This window comes from Ostrea edulis, chromosome 5 (assembly GCF_947568905.1).
Source record: "Ostrea edulis chromosome 5, xbOstEdul1.1, whole genome shotgun sequence".
Taxonomy (NCBI): domain Eukaryota; kingdom Metazoa; phylum Mollusca; class Bivalvia; order Ostreida; family Ostreidae; genus Ostrea; species Ostrea edulis.
In genome coordinates, this window is record NC_079168.1 from 18,210,220 (window position 1) to 18,223,432 (window position 13,213).

A 13,213-nucleotide genomic window follows, 5' to 3' on the forward strand; every position below is an offset into this window, starting at 1 on the left:
ATGAATTGGATTAGAATTCTATTTGACTTTAAACTTTTATGTAATCCCAGAGATCCCTTCAAAGTACCAATCAGTATCCTCACCCACTCAGTGAACTGAATGAAGCGATGAAGTGAATTCCTATTTTGTGAGGTAGGCATTGAGGTGGCAGAACAAGGTGTGATAGGGATGTGAAAAGTTAGAGTGTTTGACCAAATATCTCCGCCCACCCGTTCATTTTTTTCTGGTTTATAATGACCTGCATATTTCCTTAGAATTTTTAATGAGGCACCCACAATTTAATGCTGGCTTTTATTGCACAAGACACAGTATAGACAAGATATATTCAGTTGTACTTTTACTAATCAATTTGATAATAATTCGTAATAGCAGATCTGGTGCAATACATTACAGAATGTTCTGTTATTTTGGGGAGAGGATATAAAGTTGCTGGGTTGTTATGATAATTTATTACAGTTTGAAGATGTCTAACAAAATGCATTAACTGTAAAGACCGAGGAGATTGAAGTAACACCCATCCACCCAATTCGTCATTCAACTCGACACATACAAACTGGTTCACATTATGTGCAGAATTAAATATGAGGGAGCTGGTTTTAGGGGTAGCCCTACAGCTTTTAACAAGACATAAAAGGAGTACCGCATCCGTAACGACCACTGTGCACGTAAAATATGTAGGCCTATGCGTTACGTAAATGCGTAGTTTTAAATAAGAGAAACTAAGAAGCACTACATTTGATTTGTTTTCTGTCATATTTAAACTTTATATAGAGAATAACACATACCCATTTCCATATCACACCCTGTATCAGCCCGAGACACCAATATCAGCCAGAGGGCCGAAGGCCTGAGGGCTGATATTGGTCGAGGGCTGATACAGGGTGTGGTATGGAAATGGGTATGTTTTATTATGTTTATTACATACTTAGTAATAACATACAAAATATGTCTACTTGAACAAATAAAACGTAATCAACATTGACAATTTACGCTCCCTTGAATTGACTTCAGTGTATCAGGTTCATATTCCTACCCATTTGATTTCTTTACATTCATAAAATATATGGCAAGATGTATATTATTAACTAATTCCCGACCGGGATTTCCTCTGTTTTTCTCGATTCGTTACTCTTCCTTAGGTAAGTAGTAAATTTCCTTAAATCCGAATCATTTGTCCTACTTGTGTTTGCATGTTTTAGTTCCTTATCAAAGTCAAAGTACATTTATCCCCAGTATCTTCATGGTCATTCTGTGTGTCGGTCCCTGTGTCAGTAGGCGCTGGCACAATTTTAAGGATTTAGGTCTGTGGGTTGCACCGATTCTAAATCCATCGTAATACAGTAAGAATTTTCACCAACATCAGCGGTATTTAATCCACACATATACTTGAGTTCGATTAATCTGTTTGCCCGCGATTCAAAAGTATTTTCTCTTCCTTCACGTTCGTCCATGTTGTTTATGTTCGTCTGCAAAATATTGAAGCGGAAAAAACCAGAAGAGTTCCGGATAGAGGGGTTCCGCAAGGTGGTCTGATACGGATCTGCAGGGCTAATACGGATATCAGCCCTGGGGGATGATACGGCTATTGTAAAGTAGGCTGTATTGCATATGCAAAAAACCTGTATTTATTACTAAGTATGTAATAAATACATGTAACCGCAGACCTCTATATCATAATCTTAAATAATAAATATTGTGACCTATATCTTGATTGGTTAATCTAGATATTGAATTTCAAAATTCGAATTCAAAATCTTGGATTTTTAATGAGCCTTCTGGGCTCTCGTGAATATTCATTGTTATTCCCTGAGAGGCTACATGTGAAATGGAAGTCAAGAGGTGTGTGTCAAAAATGTAGATTTCGTCACTAATACCACATGCTCACCATTAACGTTGATAATGGCGAGTAGGACACGTTTCAGACACTCAGAATGGTCCTTTGGGTAATGCGCTGTAATTCTTCCAAAGTTCTCGCGGAGGATGAAGCTGGTGGTTGCGTACACGTCTACCTAACGCGTCCCACAAATCTTCAGTCGGGTTTAAGTATGGCCGGTGTGACCGGTCGACAGGGGATTCTTACTCCTCCTAGGCACCTTATTCCACCTATGGTTTGTCCAGGGTCCGTGTTTTTTTGTATTGCTTATAGGAGCTAGGAGATTGAACACTGTTCGTTATCTTCATCCTTCATGTTCATAACTTTCTTATCTCAAACGTTGATGCCGTTCGTTTGAAGGAAAATTTGAGTCAATCTTGCAGTGTGCGCGCGCATTGTCCTGTTCAAAAACTAATCCATTGACTGGTATTTGCTGCTGCATTGATGGTACTACATGTAACGCAGGCTGCATACTTTCATCTGCATATCGTCTGACACACAGTTAAGATTCTATTGAAAACGACCGACTGTGAGTGAGGACTTGTCCTAATCGCAGCCAGGACCACGATAATACCTCCTCCGAATAATCTGAATTATACATGACAATTCTGCATGTCAATGAAAGTGTTGCCAGGTCACAAAACAGATCGATGGATGGAGAAAGACAATAATGTATTTTACATCTAAAAGGTCGATATGAAGAGGGGAATGATCAAACTTTCAGTAAGTTCAATTCTTGAATTACCAAATGAACTTAGTCGAAACTATAATATGAAAAAACAGTAGAGATTCTGCGCACTGCCAATGACAGTTATGTGAAAACAAGGGATGCTATGAATTTACCCAGGAGACCGAGATATCACAAAATACTCTAAAATACCTAAACATGTGACTATTCAGAGACACGTAGCTAGTTTCAGTGGTAATCAAACGATTCTAGAGGGTGCCTGATAGTTTCATTTTAAAATGTAATGTGAAATTTCTTCCTAATTTGTAATTCACTTAAAAAAACAACTATGCCAAAGTAGCCATAACATAGGTTTGGTATACATAACCGGTAGATACATATAAACTGTTCAAAACTTTAAAAAACATGCTGTTTTTAAGCACAACGTACTGGAGGTTGTGCGACTTAGTTTATTACATGTATAATTGCATAGAGTTTTCTTTCTATCCAGGAAAGGAAAACCACAATAATGCTGATTGGGAAAAGGCCAATTTTAGGAGCGAGAAAGAAGAAGAGGAGGAATAAGAATCGAGCAAAACATATAAGTCTCTAAATTACGTTTGAGATACTTAAAAAATAAATGACTTGGTACAGAAAAATATCACCAGGTGTGTCATTTCACCTGAATTCATTGCCTCTTCATCTGCTGCATGATTTTTAAATGACGCATCTTTTGAAAATTTACTTGCGATATCTAGGGGCCTCCGTGGCCGAGTGGTTAGAGCATTGCGCTCAAAATCACACGGCCTCTCACCTCTGTCGGTTCGAATCCCGCTCGCGCCGGTAAGTGAGAAAGTTTCCCAGTTTACTTTCGGAAGGTCGATGGTCTCTTCCCAGGTACATTGTATCTGGGTTCTCTCTTCCACCAATAAAAACTGGGCGCCACCATATAACTGAAAAATTGTTGAGTGTGGCAGAAAACATCGAAACAAACAAACAAACTTGCGATATCTGTTTATCAATAGAGGTACTAGTTAACCCATATGATATTGTTGGTTATGTATCTGAACATAATCAACAATATCATATGGGGTAAGTGACTTGTACCATAGTTTACTATTATTCATTATATTTTTTATAGCTTTCGGAAGCGCGGTCGCCTGTTTACAATAATGATGCCAATTGTTATGTCTTTACATTACACTTTGAACACCATATATTTCTATCATAATGACTTTCTATCACCGAAAAATGTATGTTCATTAATTGTTTTTAAAAAGCCGTTTTTAAAGTGCATATAAATGTTTGGACTGTTGGTTTTGATATTTTTATTTTAATACATATTTTGACTAAATTGGCTGGAAAAACATTTACATGTATATACAATAGATTTTTTTAAAAAAAATGGTGAAACATAAGGAAAAAAAAAAAAGAATTGTAAGACGTAAAACCATAAAAGAAACACAAGTCTGATTCACCCTGTTCGCTAAACAAGTTTATCTCTCAAACGCGTTCTTATCACGTGACTGGGTCTTTTATAAAACTCTTTATAAATGATACCCGTATTTCTACTTACACGTGTTTCTCGACTTTAGGAGAATATGGAAATAGAAAGTCTTTGGGACGAGACCATTGACGATATTATCTTGTATCAAGGTTTAAGTGAGATTCAGTGCGAATATCTATAATGTATTTAGAGAACTTAGTCTGAGTCAGTTATCCGTGTTTGATATGGAGGAACTTCATACAGTGGACGGTGATGTTGTTTTGTTTTTTCGGGAATGTGGGCGGGGTTTGAAGAAAAGTGTGGGTTATGTTCAGATAACCCACACTTTTAACAAAAGACTCGAGATCTTCCAATGACCTTCGTTTAATAGTTAAGTGCTATATAATAAGATAAGATAACCCCGTGTCCCCACCTTTGACAGAAAGTCCTGAAAGTTACACAAAGTCTTCACAATGGATCACATACAGTTTACAAAGTTCATAGTTTTGGTCCTTCATGTCCATTGGCTGAAAGGTATCTTAGTTTGTGTTCCAATTCCATTTGTCGTTATTTGTAAGTAGTTTAGCAATATTTTAAAAAAAATATTTGTAACATCTTATCGCAAGTAGCCGATCCTCTGTGTATCAAAATGCTTGAAGCGGTTGAAAGCCTTGCTACTTGCACATGCGTAGTCAGTCAATTACCGAGAGTTTTGTTGTGCTCTATCGTTTCAGCAACATTTATCAATGTCGGTGAAATGGGCCAGTCCCAAGTACAATAAAACATGCAAAATGCGAAAATTAAGAAATTCATACGGAAAATTATCAAAATTTCAATGTAAGTGATTAATTGATATTAGATTAATCGGCCTGATATCAAAAGATCGTTGCCTCTGATTGACATTCGAAGTGGCGGATTTAAAGGGGCGCAGCAGGCGCTCCCCATGAAAATTTCAAATTCAAGGTAAATCGTGGTCTCTTGTTTAAAAAAATGTAAACGATAAAAGAAGCATGAATTTCTTCCACTCTCAGAGCAATAAATGGCAAAATGTTATGATTTATTGAATTACTTTTATATGGGGAACATTTTTTCCTAAAAACCCTTAAAATTCACGTCATTTGATTAATTTCACCCTATTAAAAATGACAGAAAATAATAAGAATGACTACATATTTCAAGCCCTATAAAATCTGTAAAATCCAGGAGTTTCCTGGGCCCTCACCAAGGCATCGCCTTGGACCCACTGGTGGCCTCAAGGCCCCCAGCCTCATAAACTTGCACCCCCTTACCGCAATTCCTGAATCCGCCCCTCATTCGTACACATGAAAGACCTGAATGAAAATATTTAATATGGCGATAAAGTTTCGGAGAGAATTCTCGATCGAAATTTGACTTAGATACTATTCTCGAGAAACAGTTAATCATTTCTGACAATATAAAAACAAAACAGTTTCCTTTTTAACATAATAGAATGGTTTTCATTCTCAGGACAAAAGTAATATATTCTATACGTGTGATATCTCCTATACAAAGAAAAATAAATGAATAATTTATTCTTTGGAATATCTTGATAAACCGTAGATCTTGTTTTAGTAAAAAGTGGTGATCATATGTTTAACGCATAGGTGCATGTGTCTCTTACAATTAAAAGAGGAAATTTACATTTGACATAATCTTTCAGACCTCTATAGGCATTAAATTACCCATGATTTTTCATCAGACACGAAAATACTGTAAATCTTCAAACCCCAAAACGTGGGTTAGAACTGTGTGGCTTTACTGGACCAAAAAGCTTCTCTTAACAGCCCAGATGCATTCATTAATGTAATAGTTTGTTCTAATCTGTAATCTTAAAGAATATTTGTAAGTTTTTCAATGATACAAAGGTATGGATTTTTGAGTGCTATATCATTAAACCTTTACACCATGGAATTATAAATCTATGGGTTTATTTTATTCATATCATAGGGAAAAGTATCAACGATTGTCTTACGATATAAAATCTATCTACAGGTCGGCAGCTCTCCGGGGGGAAAGTCCTTTTTGACAAGAGAGCTGCAGATTCGTCATTTCACATGTAAATCATGCAATTTCCGGTATATATATAACATTCTGTAGTGAGGTATATATATATGCATTGTAAAGCACCTTTGAGCGCACATAGTGTATGAAAAGGGTGCTATATAAATATAGTATTATTATTATTATATATCAAGAAATATGATTCGGTGAAATAGCCAAGTTTTTCACTGATTAAACATTGGTGAATGTAAATATTCCTTAATGATTTTGTTCTTGAAGGGGGGGGGGGGTGTTATATGGAGGGGATCAAGCGACGGATCTCCCCATTTACATCCTCACCATGACAGCTATTCCTTAATAAAATGCTTTATATTTCGGGATAATTCAATTATTTCTCTATTCGTGTTACCTATCCTAGAGAAATTGTCAATTCATTTGCCAATGAATATATAAATTTGATACGAAAATTGAAGATAAAGAACAGTGATCAATCCCATGACTCCTATTAGCAATAGAAACTAAATAGTTGGGCAAACACGGACCACAGGACACACCAGAGGTGGGATCAGGTACCTAGGAGGAGTAAGCATCCCTTATCGACCGGTCACATATATAATTTCGAAAGATATTTGTGTACAGATTTAATTGTTCAATATTTACATCACACGTTTCACGATAACCCTCCAGTATGAAAGGTGAAGATAACAAACAGTGATCAATCTCATAACTCCTATAAGCAATACAAAATAGATAATTGGGTAAACACGGAAACCTGGACACACCAGAGGTGGGATCAGGTGCCTAGGAGGAGTAAGCATCCCCTGTCGACCGGTCACAACCGCTGTGAGCCCTATATCTTGATCAGGTAAACGGAGTTATCCGTAGTCAAAATCAGTGTGCCAAGAACGGCCTAACAATCGGTATGAAACACGTCAGACAGCATCTGACCCAATGATAGGTTATATTGGCAAACTAGATCGTTATAACGACCATAGAATTTGCCGGGTTATGGGAATTTCACAGTAAATTTAAAAATGGAAGAAAAATTCGGAGAACTTGGATATTTGGAAGAAGTTTACTTACAAATTCGATAGTGAGATAGAAGATTCCTTCTCTGATACTAGTGACGTAGGCGCGTCTTTAAATAATAAAGTTTTTAAAAAATGATTGAAGAAATGGAGAAAAAACTAAGAGCAGAAAATTCTGAAAATACTATGATTGAGGACCCAAAGCGATTCAATAATAATAATTAAAAAAAAAAAAGAAAAAAAAAAGAAATAAAATATCTACAGGATAGTCAACGGTTTAGCTCTACAAAACGGGGTACCTGTAAAGTGCGAAACGAAATCGAAACGAAACGAAATCTACCGAAACAAAACGAAATCTACCTAAACGAAACGAAACGAAAACCACCGAAACGAAACCTACCGAAACAGATTGTATAACCGAACTCTTTTAATTATAATAATTAAAAATGGTATCTTAGGCCCCTGTGAAAGTTACCACATATAAAATTCGCCTCCCCTTTGATGTAGGCTTTCGGCTTGACTGTTACAAAGTTTTAAAAATTGGAAAGGGGGGGGGGGGGTAAGCACAAAGTACATATCCGTAGTTGATTAAATGACATGTACAATTAGTTTTGGATCCATAAATTTCAGAACCGAGGGTTACAGTCTCAGAGATCTGGGGAAACACACTATACGAGGTGTGGGATCGCCGACGTTGGATCCGGCTTTGGGCATAGATACATTGTTTGAAGAAGCTCGTGTCTGAGAAAATTGAAAGCAGGAATACCTCTTAACCTCTTATTTTATCTCTACCTGCTGAGGTGCGAGTACTTTCAATAATGGAAAAACTCTATACCTTTGGGGTGTTGCTAAGACGGGGAATTGAAAACGGGACGGAAAACGGAATTTTTTTAATGCAATAATATTAGGAGGAGGTCGGCATTTTGTAAACTGAAAAGGCTTAAGAACGAGGGAATTTTAAGCAGAAATCACAAAGAGAACGGGAGGACATATTCAGAATCCACCGTTTGATATACTACATACAAATACACAATATCCACATGTATACATATATTTGTCTTAAGAATAAAAATACTGAAACATGTATTTATGTCCAAAAGCGGATCCAACGCCGACGACCCCATCCCTCGTTTAGTGTGTTTCCCCAGACCTCTGACCTGTGAGACTGTAACCTTCCGTTCTGAAATTTATGGATCCGAAGCTAATTGCACATGATATTTATGTACTTTGTGCTTACCCCCCGCCCTTTCCAACTTTTAAAACTTTGTATCAGTCAAGCCGAAAGCCTACATCAAAGGGGAGGCGAATTTTATTTATATGTGTTAACTTTAACAAGGGCCTAAGATACCATTTTTAATTATTATAATTAAAAGAGTTCGATTATACAATCTGTTTCGTTTCGTTTCGGTAGGTTTCGTTTTGTTTCGGTGGGTTTCGTTTCGTTTCGGTAGATTTCGTTTCGTTTCGCACTTTACAGGTACCCCTACAAAACGGAATACAAAATGGGGTGTGAAAATAATTCAAGGTAAGCTATGAGCGAAGCTGGGTAGAATTACGCCATATTAGGTAAATAAGTACAGTAGTACGACATAAATGAGTTCGCAAAATGGCCGACCGTCACGTCAATCGCAATAACACCTGAAATATTCTAAGCGCCTGTTTTGTATCAATAACAGAAAATTCACTTACCAAATGGACTTAATACTTCGTAATATGACCTCGGATACGTAACACACTGCGAATTCTCCTTGGAAGAGTGTTATAAAGACTCCGAATATAATGTAAAGGGAGGTCACTCCAAAATATCACGGACAACTCTCTCCAGGTCTTTGGCATTTCGGATCTCATTTGTCCGTCTCTGTACCCGAAGTTTTAACACTTTCCAGACATTTTCAATAATGTTAATGTCTGGACTCTGTGGAGGCCATGGAAGTGTACTGATATCATTGCCCTGCTTCCACTGATTTGAGCGCAAAGATACGTGGCAAGGAGCATTGTCCTCTTGAAAGATCCAGCGGCGATTTGTAAAGTTTCGCGCAACAACTGGCCAGAGACATTCATCAAGAACTTCCATATATTTATCACTGTTCATGTTACCATTCACAGCTTTTAAAGTTCCAACACCATAGTAAGATATACAATCCCAAAACATAACAGAAGCTCAACATTGTGTCTCTCTGTCACTGCGTAGTCCTAAACATTCGCGGCGTAATCTTTCCTCGGATTTTCTCCAAACATAAATTTTATTATCCCGACCAAGTTCAATTTTAGTCTCATCACTGAAAATGATGGAAGACCAGTGGTTATCAACAGTCCAGTGTTATTTTTGCCGACAAAATCTAGTCCTTTTCTCCCGATTCACACGCGATATTGTTATTTTCTTGGAAACAACACACCGTTTATAGCCATCCTCGAATAATCGTCTACTCACAGTTCTGGTTGATACATTGCATCCTGTCCTCGCATTAAATCTGCTTGTAACATCTTTTAAAGTCTGACGCCGGTTGTTTTTTATGCTACGAAATTGGATTCTGTCATCACGCGGTGTCGTTTTTCTCCTGCTTCCACCTCGAGGTAAGTTTTCTATGTTGCCCCTTTCTTTCACACGCTTCAGAAATTTCTGAACTGTTCTGCCGTTTATCCCTGTTATTTCCTCAATTTTATAACTCGACAATCCATCATTTGACATTTGTACAATGATATCTTTCTGCTCTCTTGTCAATTCCTTGCCGTGCGGTGCCATTTTGCTATGCAGACGATATTTATTTATCAAAGGGAGATAATTCAAAAACTCAATGAAACGAAAGTAGAAAATAACTACAAAAATACCGGGAACACATTTTTATTCAGGATAACAACGAATGTATCGTGTATCTCATTCTGTAATACGCAGGACGCGTGCGAGAGTTTACAACGTCGGCCATTTTGCAAACTCATTTATGTCGTGCTACTGTAGTCATCGGAACGAGGGCTCAGTCCGTAGTTATTCAAGGGAATGCACAAATTATCAAAAACTTGCAATGAACAAAACTTTGTCTAATATAGTCTCGGCTAATAATAATGACAATCTATCCAATGATAGTGAGAAATTGATTAAGTGTGTCAGGTACCCACACTTTGAATCTGTCTACGTTCAATTTACAGGCCGTAAACGTTCCTTCAGCCCCAAATGCGAGTCTGATCGACAATTCTGTTTTTAAAAACTGTTCTTTTAATATACATATGTCCTAAACTGAGTATCTTGCAGTAAATCATTGAAAACTGCAATTGCTGTTGATTTCTGCTGGCGGCCGAAATGCGTGTAAATTACTCCGCGGATCCCCAGCCGTTAATACATTCTAATTTCTATTTTGACAGTGTTGCTGATAAATTTCATGGAAAATTCACAGCTTTTAGTTTGTAATTGAATTATAAGCATTAAATATATAAATTTTGTTCATGGAGAAATTAATATAAAAACCGAATCGCAAACTATTTTATGAAAGCCATCGGCTTTCAAAAAGTTTGCGATTCGGTTTTTAAATTCATTTCTCCATGGACAAAATGATTTATTCATTCCTATAATAATTTTAGGATATGAAGGGGAAGTTAACTGGAGCAATTGGAGTGACTTCAGTTCATGTTCTGTGACATGTGGACTGGGAATAATGATCAGAGAAAGGACGTGTTATGGACACGGGGAGCATACCCCCCACCACACACCTTCCTGTCATGGCCACTCACGCGAACATCAACACTGCAGGAAACCTGATTGCCTAAGTAAGAATCTTTTTTAATTTCCTGGAGTATATATTGTTATATAAATATCAAAACTCTTACATTTTCATCACTGAAACATGGAAGAAAATAAAGTTGTCTCACATCTTTTATTTTCGTATATATAAAGCTTAAGAACAATCTTCATTTGTTAAGAGAGAGATATACAGCTTGTACAATTCTTTCTTATATACACAAGGCTCGTGTCATGTTTGCGTTTACACACATGTATATACTAGTGAATGTTTCGTTTAAAGCAGATTTTTTTCTTCAATTTACAAGTTGTCCCGTGGGGATCCGGGTTAGAATAGGTCCTCATTACCCCTTGCTTGTCGTAAAGGGCGATTAAATGGGACAGTCCTTCGGATGAGACACAAAAACCGAGGCACAATGAAGATCCCTCCCTGCTCAAAGGCAGTAAGCGCTGAGCATAGGCCTAAATTTTGCAGCCCTTCACCGGCAATGGTGACATCTCCATATGAGTGAAAAATTCTCAATAGGAACGTTAAACAATACAATACACAACCAACCGTCAATTCTGAATACAATTAAACAGTGTCTAGTGTTTTTGTCACATTTCTTTAATTATAAACATATTTTCTATTAGGCAATCTATACATAATCAAAAACATGGCACGAACTTTGTTTACATAACAAAGAATTGCGAGTGATGTGTCTCAACTGTACATGTTACTCAACAACTAATATTCAAATTTTCGCTGACCACTAGAAATACCTTAGATAAGCATTGTAAACATTAAAAATAAGAAAATAAAAATTGAAAGTCTACAGTTCAAATCTTGTCCATGTCCCTTTAAGATGAAACACTTTATCGTCTGCTTCGTTTCTCTTTGTAGAGGTCACATGCATCACGTGTTTTTTTTATCTTTACTATTTTTTTTTTAACTTTAAAAACACATCAAGTGCTTTAAATAACATAGCTTCTTTTTTTAATCTTTTAGATACATAATCATTATTATCTACATTGCGTCTTTTAGGGATGGACAATGGTACAAGTTGTGCACCTTTTTAAAATGTTATATCTTACTATCACCAGTATGTTTTGTAATACTTTTCATCAGGATAACATTTATAGGGAAAAACCCCCAACTCATTTCAAGCTGGGACGAGTTTCAAACTACATTCAATTGAGATCCCGCCCTGCTCAATGACCATAAACGCCGAGCATAGGCCTAAATTTTGCAGCCCTTCACCGGCAGTTGTGACGTCTCCATATGAGTGAAATATTCTCGAGAGGGACGTTAAACAATAATCAATCATACTAGTTAAAGTGTCGGATTTGGATATAGATACGAGGTCACGTTATTATTTAAACGTAATAATTTCCAGTGTTCGTGCATTTTGGAAATGAATTTCATTTTCGGTATATACATGAGGCAATAGGATCACGCGCTCGTCCTTTTTCGTAACCGGTAAGAAGACTCGGTTCATTTGCGGTTACGGAAATAGCCGAATAGTTACGATTGATACACTGTATGAGGGTGACAGTATGATGTGTATACTTCATAGAGCGCGTTAGTGCTTCTTTAAAAAAAACATGCCGGTGTGAAGCAATGCTGTTCTTACCCTCGTGTATTTTCAAAAATGAAATGTATTTCTTATATTTACATTCTATTTATTGCTGTGGCAGAATTCCCTGCAGTTAAAATAGTTGTACTATATTTATCATTCAAGATTCATACGCATAGAGAAATGGCTATCATTTCAGTTGGTAAAGATATCAAAAGCAAAAGCATTGGATACATTGTAAAAATTATAAAATATGACGACCACCAAGTCACCCCATTCCACCTCCGGTAAAAAGACAATTCTACCACGGTTATGGCAAAGATCAAATGAATGTCGCAGTCATTCTCCAATATACCGTCATACGTAATAACTGATCATGGTTATGAGAAAATTGCTACGCATCTCACTTGCATTTCATATTATGCTTGTACAACAATAGAATCGATAACTGATAATCCAGTTTTATTATGTTTCATGATAAAATAGTGGTCCCTGAAAAATGTGCAATTTGATATTTGAATTTATATTGCAATGTGGTAAGATACATTATATGAATGAGAGTTTTGTCATGGGAGGAAAAATAATTGGTTCATCTAATGCTGACATTGAAAGGGAAAATGTTGACAAAACTTAAACAATTATCTTTATTCATAATACACTGTTGATATATATGTTTATTAGGGGCTTCAGTTGTCTCTATGAGCTATGGGTGTTTCTTAATGAGGGTCTTGTTTCCTTGGGGGGCAATATGTCTTGGTGGCGAGTTATATTCTGATTCCAACCTACACGATTCCGTAGATTAAGACTCGTGTGTCACATAGCGTTAATTCTGATATGTCTATTCTCTGTTC